The 17,500-nt window shown below is 41.2% G+C and overlaps 2 protein-coding genes across 3 annotated transcripts in view; both read right to left on the bottom strand.

Annotated features, from left to right (window-relative positions):
- The window catches only part of LOC135506436 (circadian locomoter output cycles protein kaput-like), a 41,504-nt gene extending 35,112 nt beyond the window's left edge, over nt 1-6,392 (bottom strand). The window contains exons 1-2 of the mRNA XM_064925828.1: nt 6,265-6,392; nt 1,795-1,935 (exon numbers count right to left, since the gene is read on the bottom strand). The gene's annotated coding sequence lies outside the window, so the exon portion shown is untranslated. The remainder of the gene's footprint in view (nt 1-1,794; nt 1,936-6,264) is intronic.
- ecpas (Ecm29 proteasome adaptor and scaffold) overlaps nt 1-17,500 on the bottom strand; it is a 176,247-nt gene that overhangs the window by 98,382 nt on the left and 60,365 nt on the right. The gene's annotated exons all lie outside the window — the stretch shown is intronic.

Below are 17,500 nucleotides of genomic sequence, written 5' to 3'. Positions count from 1 at the left end.
GGGTTTCAGTCACTGTCATTACTGTGTGTATCCTCTAATGACGTGTCTGGCTCTCTATCTGTCTGTCTGTCTGTCTGTCTGTCTGTCTGTCTGTCTGTCTCTCTATCGGTCTGTCTGTCTGTCTCTCTATCTGACTGTCTCGGCGAAGCAGCATCAACATGAAGGAAACATACAGCCATATTCTGATAGGCCCATGTCAACGCCCACCAGCAATCACTATTCATTCACACAGCACATATAGGGTTTCAGTCACTGTCATTACTGTGTGTATCCTCTAATGACGTGTCTGGCTCTCTATCTGTCTGTCTGTCTGTCTGTCTGTCTCTCTATCTGTCTGTCTGTCTGTCTGTCTGTCTGTCTGTCTGGCTCTCTATCTGTCTGTGTCTGTCTCTCTATCTGACTGTCTCGGCGAAGCAGCATCAACATGAAGGAAACATACAGCCATATTCTGATAGGCCCATGTCAACGCCCACCAGCAATCACTATTCATTCACACAGCACATATAGGGTTTCAGTCACTGTCATTACTGTGTGTATCCTCTAATGACGTGTCTGGCTCTCTATCTGTCTGTCTGTCTCTATATCTGTCTGTCTGTCTGTCTCTCTATCTGTCTGTCTGGCTCTCTATCGGTCTGTCTGTCTCTCTATCTGTCTGTGTCTGTCTCTCTATCTGTCTGTCTCTCTATCGGTCTGTCTGTCTGTCTGTCTCTCTATCTGTCTGTCTGTCTGTCTGTCTGTCTCTCTATCTGTCTGTCTGTCTGTCTGTCTGTCTGTCTGTCTCTCTCTCTATCGGTCTGTCTCTCTATCGGTCTGTCTGTCTGTCTGTCTGTCTGTCTCTATATCGGTCTGTCTGTCTCTATATCGGTCTGTCTGTCTGTCTGTCTGTCTGTCTCTCTATCTGTCTGTCTGTCTGTCTCTCTATCTGTCTGTCTGTCTGTCTGTCTGTCTGTCTCTCTCTATCGGTCTGTCTCTCTATCGGTCTGTCTGTCTGTCTGTCTGTCTGTCTCTATATCGGTCTGTCTGTCTCTATATCGGTCTGTCTCTCTATCGGTCTGTCTGTCTGTCTGTCTGTCTGTCTGTCTGTCTGTCTGTCTGTCTCTCTATCGGTGTCTCTATCGGTCGGTCTGTCTGTCTGTCTGTCTGTCTGTCTGTCTATCGGTCTGTCTGTCTGTCTGTCTGTCTGTCTGTCTGTCTCTCTATCGGTCTGTCTGTCTCTCTATCTGTCTGTCTGTCTGTCTCTCTATCTGTCTGTCTGTCTGTCTCTCTCTCTATCGGTCTGTCTCTCTATCGGTCTGTCTGTCTGTCTCTATATCGGTCTGTCTGTCTCTATATCGGTCTGTCTCTCTATCGGTCTGTCTGTCTGTCTGTCTGTCTGTCTGTCTGTCGGTGTCTCTATCGGTCGGTCTGTCTGTCTGTCTGTCTGTCTGTCTGTCTGTCTCTCTATCGGTCTGTCTGTCTGTCTGTCTGTCTGTCGGTCTCTATATCTGTCTGTCTGTCTGTCTGTCTCTCTATCGGTCTGTCTGTCTGTCTGTCTGTCGGTCTCTATATCTGTCTGTCTGTCTGTCTGTCTCTCTGTCTGTCTGTCTGTCTGTCTGTCTGTCTGTCTGTCTGTCTGTCTCTCTATCAGTCTGTCTGTCTGTCTGTCTGTCTGTCTGTCTGTCTGTCTGTCTGTCTCTCTATCTGTCTGTCTGTCTGTCTGTCTGTCTGTCTGTCTCTCTATCAGTCTGTCTGTCTGTCTGTCTGTCTGTCTGTCTCTCTGTCTGTCTGTCTGTCTGTCTGTCTGTCTGTCCTTACCCCACTGCAGCCTGTGTGTGTGATCAGTTTCAGCTCGCTCTCAGGGGTTGTGGTGGGGGTCAGGGGTTAAAGGTGACTCTGAGGTCACCTCTATCATCTCTGGACACCAGACGCTGGGCCCAACATGGCCATCACTCCACCCTGCAGCACACAAATTACACTGGTCATTTTTAACATTTATAAAACATAATATTATAAATATCCCCAATTGATCAGCATTTAGGCCAATAACAATGTGTTTAATACAAACATAATCTGACATAACATCTCTGTTCGTCATCTGACATAACATCTCTGTTCGTCATCTGACATAACATCTCTGTTCGTCATCTGACAGAACATCTCTGTTCGTCATCTGACAGAACATCTCTGTTCGTCATCTGACAGGACATCTCTGTTCGTCATCTGACATGACATCTCTGTTCGTCATCTGACAGAACATCTCTGTTCGTCATCTGACAGAACATCTCTGTTCGTCATCTGACAGAACATCTCTGTTCGTCATCTGACAGAACATCTCTGTTCGTCATCTGACAGAACATCTCTGTTCGTCATCTGACAGAACATCGCTGTTCGTCATCTGACAGAACATCGCTGTTCGTCATCTGACAGAACATCGCTGTTCGTCATCTGACAGAACATCGCTGTTCGTCATCTGACAGAACATCTCTGTTCGTCATCTGACAGAACATCTCTGTTCGTCATCTGACATGACATCTCTGTTCGTCATCTGACATGACATCTCTGTTCGTCATCTGACATAACATCTCTGTTCGTCATCTGACAGAACATCTCTGTTCGTCATCTGACATAACATCTCGGTTCGTCATCTGACAGAACATCTCTGTTCGTCATCTGACAGAACATCTCTGTTCGTCATCTGACATAACATCTCTGTTCGTCATCTGACATAACATCTCTGTTCGTCATCTGACAGAACATCTCTGTTCGTCATCTGACAGAACATCTCTGTTCGTCATCTGACAGAACATCTCTGTTCGTCATCTAACATAACATCTCTGTTCGTCATCTGACATGACATCTCTGTTCGTCATCTGACATGACATCTCTGTTCGTCATCTAACATAACATCTCTGTTCGTCATCTGACATGACATCTCTGTTCGTCATCTAACATAACATCTCTCGATCCCATTGGTCCATTCACTCTACCAGGGAGATCCCATTGGTCCATTCACTCTACCAGGGAGATCCCATTGGTCCATTCACTCTACCAGGGAGATCCCATTGGTCCATTCACTCTACCAGGGAGATCCCATTGGTCCATTCACTCTACCAGGGAGATCCCATTGGTCCCTTCACTCTACCAGGGAGATCCCATTGGTCCCTTCACTCTACCAGGGAGATCCCATTGGTCCCTTCACTCTACCAGGGAGATCCCATTGGTCCCTTCACTCTACCAGGGAGATCCCATTGGGCCATTCACTCTACAAGAGAGAACCCATTGGTCCATTTACTCTACCAGGGAGATCCCATTGGTCCATTCACTCTACCAGGGAGATCCCATTGGTCCCTTCACTCTACCAGGGAGATCCCATTGGTCCATTCACTCTACCAGGGAGATCCCATTGGTCCCTTCACTCTACCAGGGAGATCCCATTGGTCCATTCACTCTACAAGAGAGATCCCATTGGTCCATTCACTCTACCAGGGAGATCCCATTGGTCCCCTCACTCTACCAGGGAGATCCCATTGGTCCCTTCACTCTACCAGGGAGATCCCATTGGTCCCCTCACTCTACCAGGGAGATCCCATTGGTCCCTTCACTCTACCAGGGAGATCCCATTGGTCCCTTCACTCTACCAGGGAGATCCCATTGGTCTCTTCACTCTACCAGGGAGATCCCATTGGTCCATTCACTCTACCAGGGAGATCCCATTGGTCCATTCACTCTACCAGAGAGATCCCATTGGTCCATTCACTCTACCAGAGAGATCCCATTGGTCCATTCACTCTACCAGAGAGATCCCATTGGACATTTACGACAGACGTCTTTTTTAAATTTAAAATGTGAAAATTGGGGTTTCAGGCTGGGTATCTGAAAAACACTGTCACAACTGTTGAGATAAAATGGGCTTTATAAAAACACATTTAAATTGTATTATAAATGTGCAACGTGAACCCTCGCTGAGGAAACCAACACACATTTAAACATCAGACATTATACTAAAAACATGCATCAGACATTTAATAGAAGGGAAACATATCGAGGGTGAAACGAATTCTCCTGCTACAAAGACAAGAGCAGCCCGAGTAGCACGAGGCCAGCCACCTGGTTCAAATATGGGTTCAATCAAGCTCTTGATTAAATTAAATCAGGTGATGGCACTGGAAACAAGAGGCTGCAATATATCGTTATACTACACTGAACCAAAAATATCAACACAACGTGTAAAGTGTTGGTCCCATGTTTCATGAGCTGAAATAAAAGATCTCAGAAATGTTCTATACACACAAAAAGATTATTTCAAAATTTAAGGCACTACATCTCAGTGCTTGAGACGTCACTACAGACCCTGGTTCGATCATTGGCTGTATCACAACCGGCCGTGATTGGGAGTCCAATAGGATCGGCGCACAATTGGCCCAGCGTCGTCGGTGTTAGTGTTTGACCGGGGGTCGGCCATCATTGTAAATAAGAGTTTGTTCTTAACTGACTTGCCTAATTGTTGCGTCATTCATCCCCCCCCGTCATCACCTCATGTTTCAGCATGATAATGCGCGGGCCCATGTCGCAACGATCTGTACACAATTAATGGAAGCTGAAAATGTCCCTAAACTTCCATGGCCTGGACACTCACCAGACATGTTACCCAATGAACATGTTTGGATGCTCTCGTTTGACGTGTACGACAGTGTTCCAGTTCTCGCCAATATCGGCCAACTTCGCAAAACGATTGAACAGGAATGGGGGGGGGGGGGCAACATTCCACAGGCCACAAAACATCAGCAGTCTGATCAACTTTATCCGAATCTATGAAATTGTTTCATGTTGTGTTTATATTTTTCTTCAGCATAGAATTCACCCTACCTATAATATATACACATACTGACAAATATGTTCACATGGTGTTGTTTCTATTAGTTTAAAAAAAAAAAAAACAGTTTGTTCTTCAAATTTGACAAAAAAAGGTTTTCTTAAATTGTGATTTTAAATGCCCTGATTTCTATAGGTAAATGATTCCAGTCAGTTGGGCCTTTGTATCTGAACGATCTCACTGTAACCTCGTGCTGTAGCTTTGGGATGTGGAATTGCTGTGTGTGAAATATGATGATGAGATGGAGGAACTGATAGGCCCATGATTTTCAGCCGACTGTCAACATGAGTAGTGAGTCTTGTAACGTTAGATGTTCCTTAATATATAAAGAGACAATTAAAGTTACATTCAAAACGTTTTTTGATATCAATGCATTTGTCTCCTGTTTGGAAGTGACAGTCAATTCAGTGATTCATGGCGCGGCAGGTAGTTTAGTGGTTAGTACGTTGGGCTTGTAACCGAAAGGTTGATTTCGCCGAGCTGACAAGGTGAAAACATGTTGTTCTGCCCCTGAACAAGGCAGTTAACCCACCGTTCCTAGGCCGTCATAAGAATGTGTTCTTAACTGACTTCCCAAGTTAAATGAAAGGCCAAATAAATAAATAAATAAAAAATCCTAAATTTGGGCAATGATCCAATTCATACATCTTCGAAGGTCGTTATAAATGACATCTAATCCGCTAGTATAAAACCGCAGAAAAACGGATACGCGCGGTGGATGTTGTATAACTAAAACCTTTGCTAAAGAGCCACAGGTGTTCGCGTTATATAACTGAAAAATATATATCCTCCAACCAGAAGAACCTTCCCAGGTAAAACAGTGGACCATTTTTCTTAGAATTCCGACGACGGGGATTCATTCTTAGAACCCTGAACTGACTTCCAAAACGTAGAATGACATTCTAACGACGTCTCAATCAATCACCAAGAGCGACATATGTCACATGTTGACATATGTCAAAAGCCTGGCGGGGACCCGAGTCCAGCCAAGCTGTCACGCAACTATTGACATTGACACAGTGTTCGTTAAAGCTAGCCTAGCAGCGCATCTTCAACACTGTAGCGATTCTACGTTCGAAATGGTTACAATTTCCTCGAAAACGGGAACATCAAATAGATAGTCACGCCGCTGGAGATAGCGATGACAAAAACATTTCGCAGCAGACGCACACACACACACACATACATAAGCACACATTCACACGCTCGCCCACTCACACAGCGCTCTCTCTCGAATGTGGGTCAGTGGGCCTTGTCGTGTCCCGAGCGTGCGGAAACGGTTCCAAAGCCCCATCTGCAGTCTTCGGTTCGCTTCCGTGGGCTAAAAATACATTTTGTACACCTCTCCGCTGAGCGACTTCCCGTACAACAAGATATTTAACGTTATATAAATGTATGTTTTAACATCTTACCTGCCCCCAATTTTTGTTGTTGATTTAATGGCTCCGCGTTTTTGTTTTTCAGAGGGTTGATTCGGGGAGGTTGGACTCGAGCTCGGAGAAAAACAGAAAGCTTCTACTTCATACTCCGCCATTCAGTCATGCGCAATAGAGAATACAGGGAGCACTATTTGGCAAGTACAGTAAGCGGCACTGCAAAAGCAGAGCAAGGCAACAAGTCGACAGCGACAAAAACAGGATATTATGGGTGTTTCGGGGCTATTTTATGAACGCGTCAGTTTGAAAAGTAGTTTGTTTTTGCTTTATAAATGACCTTGTAAGACTGGTTGTGAAACAGGTGTGAAATATGATCATGATCACGCAGCCTACTGTATTTGTATGACAGGCTATTCATAGACCTAAAAACACAAAAACAATCACAGCAAGAATTTCATTGCTACTTTCTTGACATTTCTCAACCCCTCGGTGCATTGTGACTGTCATGGGTCATGATGCTTCACTGCATGGAAGTAGGCCATCGTTAAATAGACTAAAGGTTCAATTAAAAAACAGTTTCATTTTCCCATTTCACAGAGTCGCAGTTCCACCGTTGCAAACTCTCTGTGATTTATCCTATAGAGTAATGTAAAGATAAGGTACGTTCACATAGCCTGTATATATATGGTACGTTCACATAGCCTATATATATCTATGGTACGTTCACATAGCCTATATATATATGGTACGTTCTCTGTGATTTATCCTATTGGGTAATGTAAAGATAAGGTACGTTCACATAGCCTGTATATATATGGTACGTTCACATAGCCTATATATATATGGTACGTTCTCTGTGATTTATCCTATAGGGTAATGTAAAGATAAGGTACGTTCACATAGCCTGTATATATATGGTACGTTCACATAGCCTGTATATATATGGTACGTTCACATAGCCTGTATATATATGATACGTTCACATAGCCTGTATATATATATGGTACGTTCACATAGCCTGTATATATATGGTACGTTCTCTGTGATTTATCCTATAGGGTAATGTAAAGATAAGGTACGTTCACATAGCCTGTATATATATGGTACGTTCTCTGTGATTTATCCTATAGGGTAATGTAAAGATAAGGTACGTTCACATAGCCTATATATATATATATGGTACGTTCACATAGCCTATATATATATATGGTACGTTCACATAGCCTATATATATATATGGTACGTTCTCTGTGATTTATCCTATAGGGTAATGTAAAGATAAGGTACGTTCACATAGCCTGTATATATATGGTACGTTCTCTGTGATTTATCCTATAGGGTAATGTAAAGATAAGGTACGTTCACATAGCCTGTATATATATGGTACGTTCTCTGTGATTTATCCTATAGGGTAATGTAAAGATAAGGTACGTTCACATAGCCTATATATATATGGTACGTTCACATAGCCTATATATATATATGGTACGTTCACATAGCCTATATATATATATGGTACGTTCTCTGTGATTTATCCTATAGGGTAATGTAAAGATAAGGTACGTTCACATAGCCTGTATATATATGGTACGTTCTCTGTGATTTATCCTATAGCGTAATGTAAAGATAAGGTACGTTCACATAGCCTATATATATATATATGGTACGTTCACATAGCCTATATATATATATGGTACGTTCACATAGCCTATATATATATGGTACGTTCACATAGCCTATATATATATATGGTACGTTCACATAGCCTATATATATAAGGTACGTTCACATAGCCTGTATATATATATGGTACGTTCACATAGCCTGTATATATATGGTACGTTCACATAGCCTATATATATATGGTACGTTCACATAGCCTATATATATATATGGTACGTTCACATAGCCTATATATATATATATGGTACGTTCACATAGCCTATATATATATATGGTACGTTCACATAGCCTGTATATATATGGTACGTTCACATAGCCTGTATATATATATGGTACGTTCACATAGCCTGTATATATATGGTACGTTCTCTGTGATTTATCCTATAGGGTAATGTAAAGATAAGGTACGTTCACATAGCCTGTATATATATGGTACGTTCACATAGCCTATATATATATATGGTACGTTCACATAGCCTATATATATATATGGTACGTTCACATAGCCTATATATATATATGGTACGTTCACATAGCCTATATATATATATGGTACGTTCACATAGCCTATATATATATGGTACGTTCACATAGCCTATATATATATATATATATGATACATTCACATAGCCTATATATATATATATATATATATGATACATTCACATAGCCTATATATATATATATGATATGTTCACATAGCCTATATATATATATATATATATATGATACGTTCACATAGCCTATATATATATATACGATACGTTCACATAGCCTATATATATATATATGATACGTTCACATAACCTATATATATATATGATACGTTCACATAGCCTATATATATATATATATATACGATACGTTCACATAGCCTATATATATATACGATACGTTCACATAACCTATATATATATATGATACATTCACATAGCCTATATATATATATATATATATGATACGTTCACATAGCCTATATATATATATGGTACGTTCACATAGCATATATATATATACGATACGTTCACATAGCATATATATATGATGCTGATATTTCTAGAGCAACAACAGGTTTCTATCGCTGCAATCGAGGAACTGTTCAGGAAGAGGGTTTCCCCTCTATCGTCCAATCACAGGCTCTGGATGTCCGTGACGCATTAACTCAGAAAATGGTGCGAGGTCCCCCTGTCAGTACACGTTTAATACTGTATCCATGGTGAGTGTACGGAATAGCTTCAATTCGTCTGGGCGTGGACTCTGCAAGGTGTCGAAAGTGTTTCCACAGGAATGCTGGCCCATGTTGACTCCCAATGCTTCCCGGAAAGCAAGAGGAAAATAATCCCCTTTATAATGAAGCATTGCGTGTATATCATCGCATAGGAGGAGCATAGAGCAACAGAGTCGAGGCACTTTACAGAAGTTGCACACAAGAGGGAATAGTTTCGTAGCCTTGGGTCCGGGACGTTTGTTTTTGCTTATATAAACGCATTTCATGCAATTCTACATGACTGGAGACTTTGGCAAAAAAATATTTTTTAATACCACACATATGATCGAAACGACAGGGAACTTTGACACTGACAAACTGACCATCTGAGATAAATGAAAACGAACTTGTCATGAATCCATCAATCGCCTCGGTTTGTGGAGACATATTGTAGACTACCGTATCAGGAGGAAATTATCGTCATTAAAATTATTTCCGGTTTCACTGACTCACCCAATGACGCACAGCTCCGTCACTGGAGGTGGCCGATGAGCTCGTGCTAAAAGTCTGTCTAAAACAATATTTGGAAGTTCGTCAAATGTTTTGGTAGCCTAGAGCAGACAGGTGAGAATATGGTCTTTTCAGCTGGAGCCATTTGCTTTACAACCTGTGTTTTCCTGCGATTGTATTTGAAATCATGTGAAAGGCCTGTTCTGTCTGCATGCTGTTCTCTTGTGATTGGGCAACACATACTCCACAGCAAGGCTATTTTAAAACAATGCCTTGTGATTGGGCAACACATACTCCACAGCAAGGCTATTTTAAAACAATGCCTTGTGATTGGGCAACACATTCTCCACAGCAAGGCTATTTTAAAACAATGCTTTGTGATTGGGCAACACATACTCAACACCAAGGCTATTTTAAAACAATGCCTTGTGATTGGGCAACACATACTCCACAGCAAGGCTATTTTAAAACAATTCCTTGTGATTGGGCAACACATACTCCACAGCAAGGCTATTTTAAAACAATGCCTTGTGATTGGGCAACACATACTCCACAGCAAGGCTATTTTAAAACAATGCCTTGTGATTGGGCAACACATACTCCACAGCAAGGCTATTTTAAAACAATGCCTTGTGATTGGGCAACACATACTCCACAGCAAGGCTATTTTAAAACAATGCCTTGTGATTGGGCAACACATACTCCACAGCAAGGCTATTTTTAAACAATGCCTTGTGATTGGGCAACACATACTCCACAGCAAGGCTATTTTAAAACAATGCCTTGTGATTGGGCAACACATACTCCACAGCAAGGCTATTTTAAAACAATGCCTTGTGATTGGGCAACACATACTCCACAGCAAGGCTATTTTAAAACAATGCCTTGTGATTGGGCAACACATACTCCACAGCAAGGCTATTTTAAAACAATGCCTTGTGATTGGGCAACACATACTCAACACCAAGGCTATTTTAAAACAATGCCTTGTGATTGGGCAACACATACTCAACACCAAGGCTATTTTAAAACAATGCTTTGTGATTGGGCAACACATACTCCACAGCAAGGCTATTTTAAAACAATGCCTTGTGATTGGGCAACACATTCTCCACAGCTAGGCTATTTTAAACAATGCCTTGTGATTGGGCAACACATACTCCACAGCTAGGCTATTTTAAAACAATGCCTTGTGATTGGGCAACACATACTCAACACCAAGGCTATTTTAAAACAATGCCTTGTGATTGGGCAAAACATACTCCACAGCAAGGCTATTTTAAAACAATGCCTTGTGATTGGGCTAGCATGGTGGTAGCACAAACAAAATTGTTGCGCAAAACCTGGTTCAGTCTGCAGTCCACCAGACACTGGGAGACAAATTCACCTTTCAGCAGGACAATAACCTAGAACACAAGGCCACATGTACACTGGAGTTGGTTACCAAGACGACAGGGAATGTTCCTGAGTGGCCTCAACTGAGTGGCCTCAGTTTTGACTTAAATCGTCTCAAGGGTGTATCAACTCAGGGGTGTATCGACTCAGGGCTGTATCGACTCAGGGGTGTATCGACTCAGGGGTGTATCGACTCAGGGGTGTATCTACTCAGGGGTGTATTTTAAAACAATGCCTTGTGATTGGGGTGTATCTACTCAGGGGTGTATCGACAACAGACACTGGGGGTGTATCTACTCAGGGGTGTATCGACTCGGTGGTGTATCTACTCAGGGGCGTATCGACTCAGGGGCGTATCGACTCAGGGGCGTATCGACTCAGGGGTGTATCTACTCAGGGGCGTATCGACTCAGGGGCGTATCGACTCAGGGGCGTATCGACTCAGGGGCGTATCTACTCAAGGGTGTATCGACTCAGGGGTGTATCTACTCAGGGGTGTATCTACTCAGGGGCGTATCGACTCAGGGGCGTATCGACTCAGGGCTGTATTGACTCGGGTGTATCTACTCAGGGGTGTATCGACTCAGGGGTGTATCTACTCAGGGGTGTATCGACTCAGGGGTGTATCGACTCAGGGGTGTATCGACTCAGGGGTGTGTCGACTCAGGGGTGTGTCGACTCAGGGGTGTATCGAGTCAGGGGTGTATCAACTCAGGGGTGTATTGACTCAGGGGTGTGAATATCTTTTCTAAATTAGATATTTACAGTGCCTTCGGAAAGTATTCAGCCGTATTCTAAAATGGATTCAATAAAACCCATTTTCAATTTTTTTAAAAACTGAAATACCTTATTTACATAAGTATTCAGACCCTTTACTGTGAGATTCAAAATTGAGCTCAGCTGCATCCTGTTTGGAACTGTTTCTGCACCCTTGATGCTCAGGTGCTTCCTGTTTCCATTGATCATCCTTGATGCTCAGGTGCTTCCTGTTTCCATTGATCATCCTTGATGCTCAGGTGCTTCCTGTTTCCATTGATCATCCTTGATGCTCAGGTGCTTCCTGTTTCCATTGATCATCCTTGATGCTCAGGTGCTTCCTGTTTCCATTGATCATCCTTGATGCTCAGGTGCATCCTGTTTCCATTGATCATCCTTGATGCTCAGGTGCTTCCTGTTTCCATTGAGATGTTTCTACAACTTGATTGGAGTCAACTTGTGGAAAATTGAATTGATTGGACATGTTTTGGAAAGGCACACACCCGTCTATATTATGGTCCCACAGTTGACAGTGCATGTCAGAGCAAAAACCAAGCCACGAGGAATTGTCCGTATAGCTCTGAGACAGGATTGTGTCGAGGCACAGATCTGGGGAAGGGTACCAAAACATTTCTGCAACATTGAATGTCCCCAAGAACACAGTGGCCTCCATGGTGAAGTTTGGAAACACCCTTTCGAGAGCTGGCTGCCTGGCCAATCGGGAGAGATGGGCCTTGGTCAGGAAGTGACCAAGAACCCAATGGTCACTCTGACAGAGCTCCAGAGTTCCTCTGTGGAGATGGGAGAACCTTCCAGAAGGACAACAATCTTTGCAGCCCTCCACCAATCAGGCCTTTATGGTAGAGTGGCCTGACGGAAGCCACTCCTCAGTGAAAGGCACATGACAGCCCGCTTGGAGTTTGGCAAAAGGCACCTAAAGGATTCTCAGACCATGAGAAACAGATTCTCTGGTCTGATTAAACCAAGCTTGAACTCTTTGGCCTGAAGGTCAAGCGTCACGTCTGGAGGAAACCTGGCACCATCCCTACGGTGAAGCATGTTGGTCACAGTTATCCTTCTTGATCTGCAGCAGACTGATATAGAATCTATCCTATGATGTTGAACTGGAGCAGACTGATATAGAATCTATCCTATGATGTTGAACTGCAGCAGACTGATATAGAATCTATCCTATGATGTTGAACTGGAGCAGACTGATATAGAATCTATCCTATGATGTTGAACTGGAGCAGACTGATATAGAATCTATCCTATGATGTTGAACTGCAGCAGACTGATATAGAATCTATCCTATGATGTTGAACTGGAGCAGACTGATATAGAATCTATCCTATGATGTTGAACTGGAGCAGACTGATATAGAATCTATCCTATGATGTTGAACTGGAGCAGACTGATATAGAATCTATCCTATGATGTTGAACTGGAGCAGACTGATATAGAATCTATCCTATGATGTTGAACTGCAGCAGACTGATATAGAATCTATCCTATGATGTTGAACTGGAGCAGACTGACATAGAATCTATCCTATGATGTTGAACTGGAGCAGACTGATGGGGAATCTATCCTATGATGTTGAACTGGAGCAGACTGACATAGAATCTATCCTATGATGTTGAACTGGAGCAGACTGATATAGAATCTATCCTATGATGTTGAACTGGAGCAGACTGATATAGAATCTATCCTGATGTTGAGACTGAACTGGAGCAGACTGATATAGAATCTATCCTATGATGTTGAACTGGAGCAGACTGATATAGAATCTATCCTATGATGTTGAACTGGAGCAGACTGATATAGAATCTATCCTATGATGTTGAACTGGAGCAGACTGATATAGAATCCTATGATGTTGAATCCTGATATAGAATCTATCCTATGATGTTGAACTGGAGCAGACTGATATAGAATCTATCCTATGATGTTGAACTGGAGCAGACTGATATAGAATCTATCCTATGATGTTGAACTGGAGCAGACTGATATAGAATCTATCCTATGATGTTGAACTGGAGCAGACTGATATAGAATCTATCCTATGATGTTGAACTGGAGCAGACTGATATAGAATCTATCCTATGATGTTGAACTGGAGCAGACTGATATAGAATCTATCCTATGATGTTGAACTGGAGCAGACTGATATGAGAATCTATCTATCCTATGATGTTGAACTGGAGCAGACTGATATAGAATCTATCCTATGATGTTGAACTGGAGCAGACTGATATAGAATCTATCCTATGATGTTGAACTGGAGCAGACTGATATAGAATCTATCCTATGATGTTGAACTGGAGCAGACTGATATAGAATCTATCCTATGATGTTGAACTGGAGCAGACTGATATAGAATCTATCCTATGATGTTGAACTGGAGCAGACTGATATAGAATCTATCCTATGATGTTGAACTGGAGCAGACTGATATAGAATCTATCCTATGATGTTGAACTGGAGCAGACTGATATAGAATCTATCCTATGATGTTGAACTGGAGCAGACTGATATAGAATCTATCCTATGATGTTGAACTGGAGCAGACTGATATAGAATCTATCCTATGATGTTGAACTGGAGCAGACTGATATAGAATCTATCCTATGATGTTGAACTGGAGCAGACTGATATAGAATCTATCCTATGATGTTGAACTGGAGCAGACTGATATAGAATCTATCCTATGATGTTGAACTGGAGCAGACTGATATAGAATCTATCCTATGATGTTGAACTGGAGCAGACTGATATAGAATCTATCCTATGATGTTGAACTGGAGCAGACTGATATAGAATCTATCCTATGATGTTGAACTGGAGCAGACTGATATAGAATCTATCCTATGATGTTGAACTGGAGCAGACTGATATAGAATCTATCCTGAATGATGTTGAACTGGAGCAGACTGATATAGAATCTATCCTATGATGTTGAACTGGAGCAGACTGATATAGAATCTATCCTATGATGTTGAACTGGAGCAGACTGATATAGAATCTCCTATGATGTTGAACTGCAGCAGACTGATATAGAATCTATCCTATGATGTTGAACTGGAGCAGACTGATATAGAATCTATCCTATGATGTTGAACTGGAGCAGACTGATATAGAATCTATCCTATGATGTTGAACTGGAGCAGACTGATATAGAATCTATCCTATGATGTTGAACTGGAGCAGACTGATATAGAATCTATCCTATGATGTTGAACTGGAGCAGACTGATATAGAATCTATCCTATGATGTTGAACTGGAGCAGACTGATATAGAATCTATCCTATGATGTTGAACTGGAGCAGACTGATATAGAATCTATCCTATGATGTTGAACTGGAGCAGACTGATATAGAATCTATCCTATGATGTTGAACTGGAGCAGACTGATATAGAATCTATCCTATGATGTTGAACTGCAGCAGACTGATATAGAATCTATCCTATGATATTGAACTGCAGCAGACTGATATAGAATCTATCCTATGATGTTGAACTGGAGCAGACTGATATAGAATCTATCCTATGATGTTGAACTGGAGCAGACTGATATAGAATCTATCCTATGATGTTGAACTGAACTGATATAGAATCTATCCTATGATGTTGAACTGCAGCAGACTGATATAGAATCTATCCTATGATGTTGAACTGCAGCAGACTGATATAGAATCTATCCTATGATGTTGAACTGGAGCAGACTGATATAGAATCTATCCTATGATGTTGAACTGGAGCAGACTGATATAGAATCTATCCTATGATGTTGAACTGGAGCAGACTGATATAGAATCTATCCTATGATGTTGAACTGGAGCAGACTGATATAGAATCTATCCTATGATGTTGATCTGGAGCAGACTGATATAGAATCTATCCTATGATGTTGAACTGGAGCAGACTGATATAGAATCTATCCTATGATGTTGAACTGGAGCAGACTGATATAGAATCTATCCTATGATGTTGAACTGGAGCAGACTGATATAGAATCTATCCTATGATGTTGATCTGGAGCAGACTGATATAGAATCTATCCTATGATGTTGAACTGGAGCAGACTGATATAGAATCTATCCTATGATGTTGAACTGGAGCAGACTGATATAGAATCTATCCTATGATGTTGAACTGGAGCAGACTGATATAGAATCTATCCTATGATGTTGAACTGCAGCAGACTGATATAGAAACTATGATGTTGAACTGCAGCAGACTGATATAGAATCTATCCTATGATGTTGAACTGGAGCAGACTGATATAGAATCTATCCTATGATGTTGAACTGGAGCAGACTGATAAGAATCTATCCTATGATGTTGAACTGCATTCTACTGATATAGAATCTATCCTATGATGTTTAGCAGACTGATTTAGAATCTATCCTATGATGTTGAACTGGAGCAGACTGATATAGAATCTATCCTATGATGTTGAACTGGAGCAGACTGATATAGAATCTATCCTATGATGTTGAACTGGAGCAGACTGATATAGAATCTATCCTATGATGTTGAACTGGAGCAGACTGATATAGAATCTATCCTATGATGTTGAACTGCAGCAGACTGATATAGAATCTATCCTGAACTGCAGCAGACTGATATGAATCTATCCTATGATGTTGAACTGGAGCAGACTGATATAGAATCTACCTGATATTAAATCAGATCTGATGTTGAATCACATGTGAACTGGAGCAGACTGATATAATATGAGTAGCTACCTATGATGTTGAACACCTGTATAGAAATCCTATGATGTTGAACTCAGTCTACTGATATAGATATTGAATCTATCCTATGATGTTGAACTGGAGCAGACTGATATAGAATCTATCCTATGATGTTGAACTGGAGCAGACTGATATAGAATCTATCCTATGATGTTGAACTGGAGCAGACTGATATAGAATCTATCCTATGATGTTGAACTGGAGCAGACTGATATAGAATCTATCCTATGATGTTGAACTGGAGCAGACTGAAACATTGGAGACCGACATGTTTATAAAATAAGATATAACATACTTTATTACAGCATATTATAAAACAACAAGTGAGCTCACTATGAGTTAGGAAAGGGACAGGGGGGATACCTGGTCTGTTGTCCAACTGAATGTATTCAACTGACACCATTTAACCCAACACCTGTATTAAATCTGATCTGGATCACATGTAATGAGTTAATATGAGTAGCTACCTACACCTGTATTAAATCTGATCTGGATCACATCATGTAATGAGTTAATATGAGTGGCTACCTACACCTGTATTAAATCTGATCTGGATCACATGTACTGAGTTAATATGAGTAGCTACCTACACCTGTATTAAATCTGATCTGGATCACATCATGTAACAAGTTAATATGAGTGGCTACCTACACCTGTATTAAATCTGATCTGGATCACATGTAATGAGTCAATATGAGTGGCTACCTACACCTGTATTAAATCTGATCTGGATCACATGTACTGAGTTAATATGAGTGGCTACCTACACCTGTATTAAATCTGATCTGGATCACATGATCTGAGTATCACATGTATTAAATCTGATCTGATCACATGTAATGAGTCAATATGAGTAGCTACCTACACCTGTATTAAATCATGTGATGAGTCAATATGAGTATACCAACACCTGTATTAAATCTGATCTGATCACATGTAAAGTTAATATGAGTGGCTACC

This window comes from Oncorhynchus masou, chromosome 20 (genome assembly GCF_036934945.1).
Source record: "Oncorhynchus masou masou isolate Uvic2021 chromosome 20, UVic_Omas_1.1, whole genome shotgun sequence".
Classification (NCBI taxonomy): domain Eukaryota; kingdom Metazoa; phylum Chordata; class Actinopteri; order Salmoniformes; family Salmonidae; genus Oncorhynchus; species Oncorhynchus masou.
This window is presented reverse-complemented; position numbering and strand designations above follow the sequence as displayed.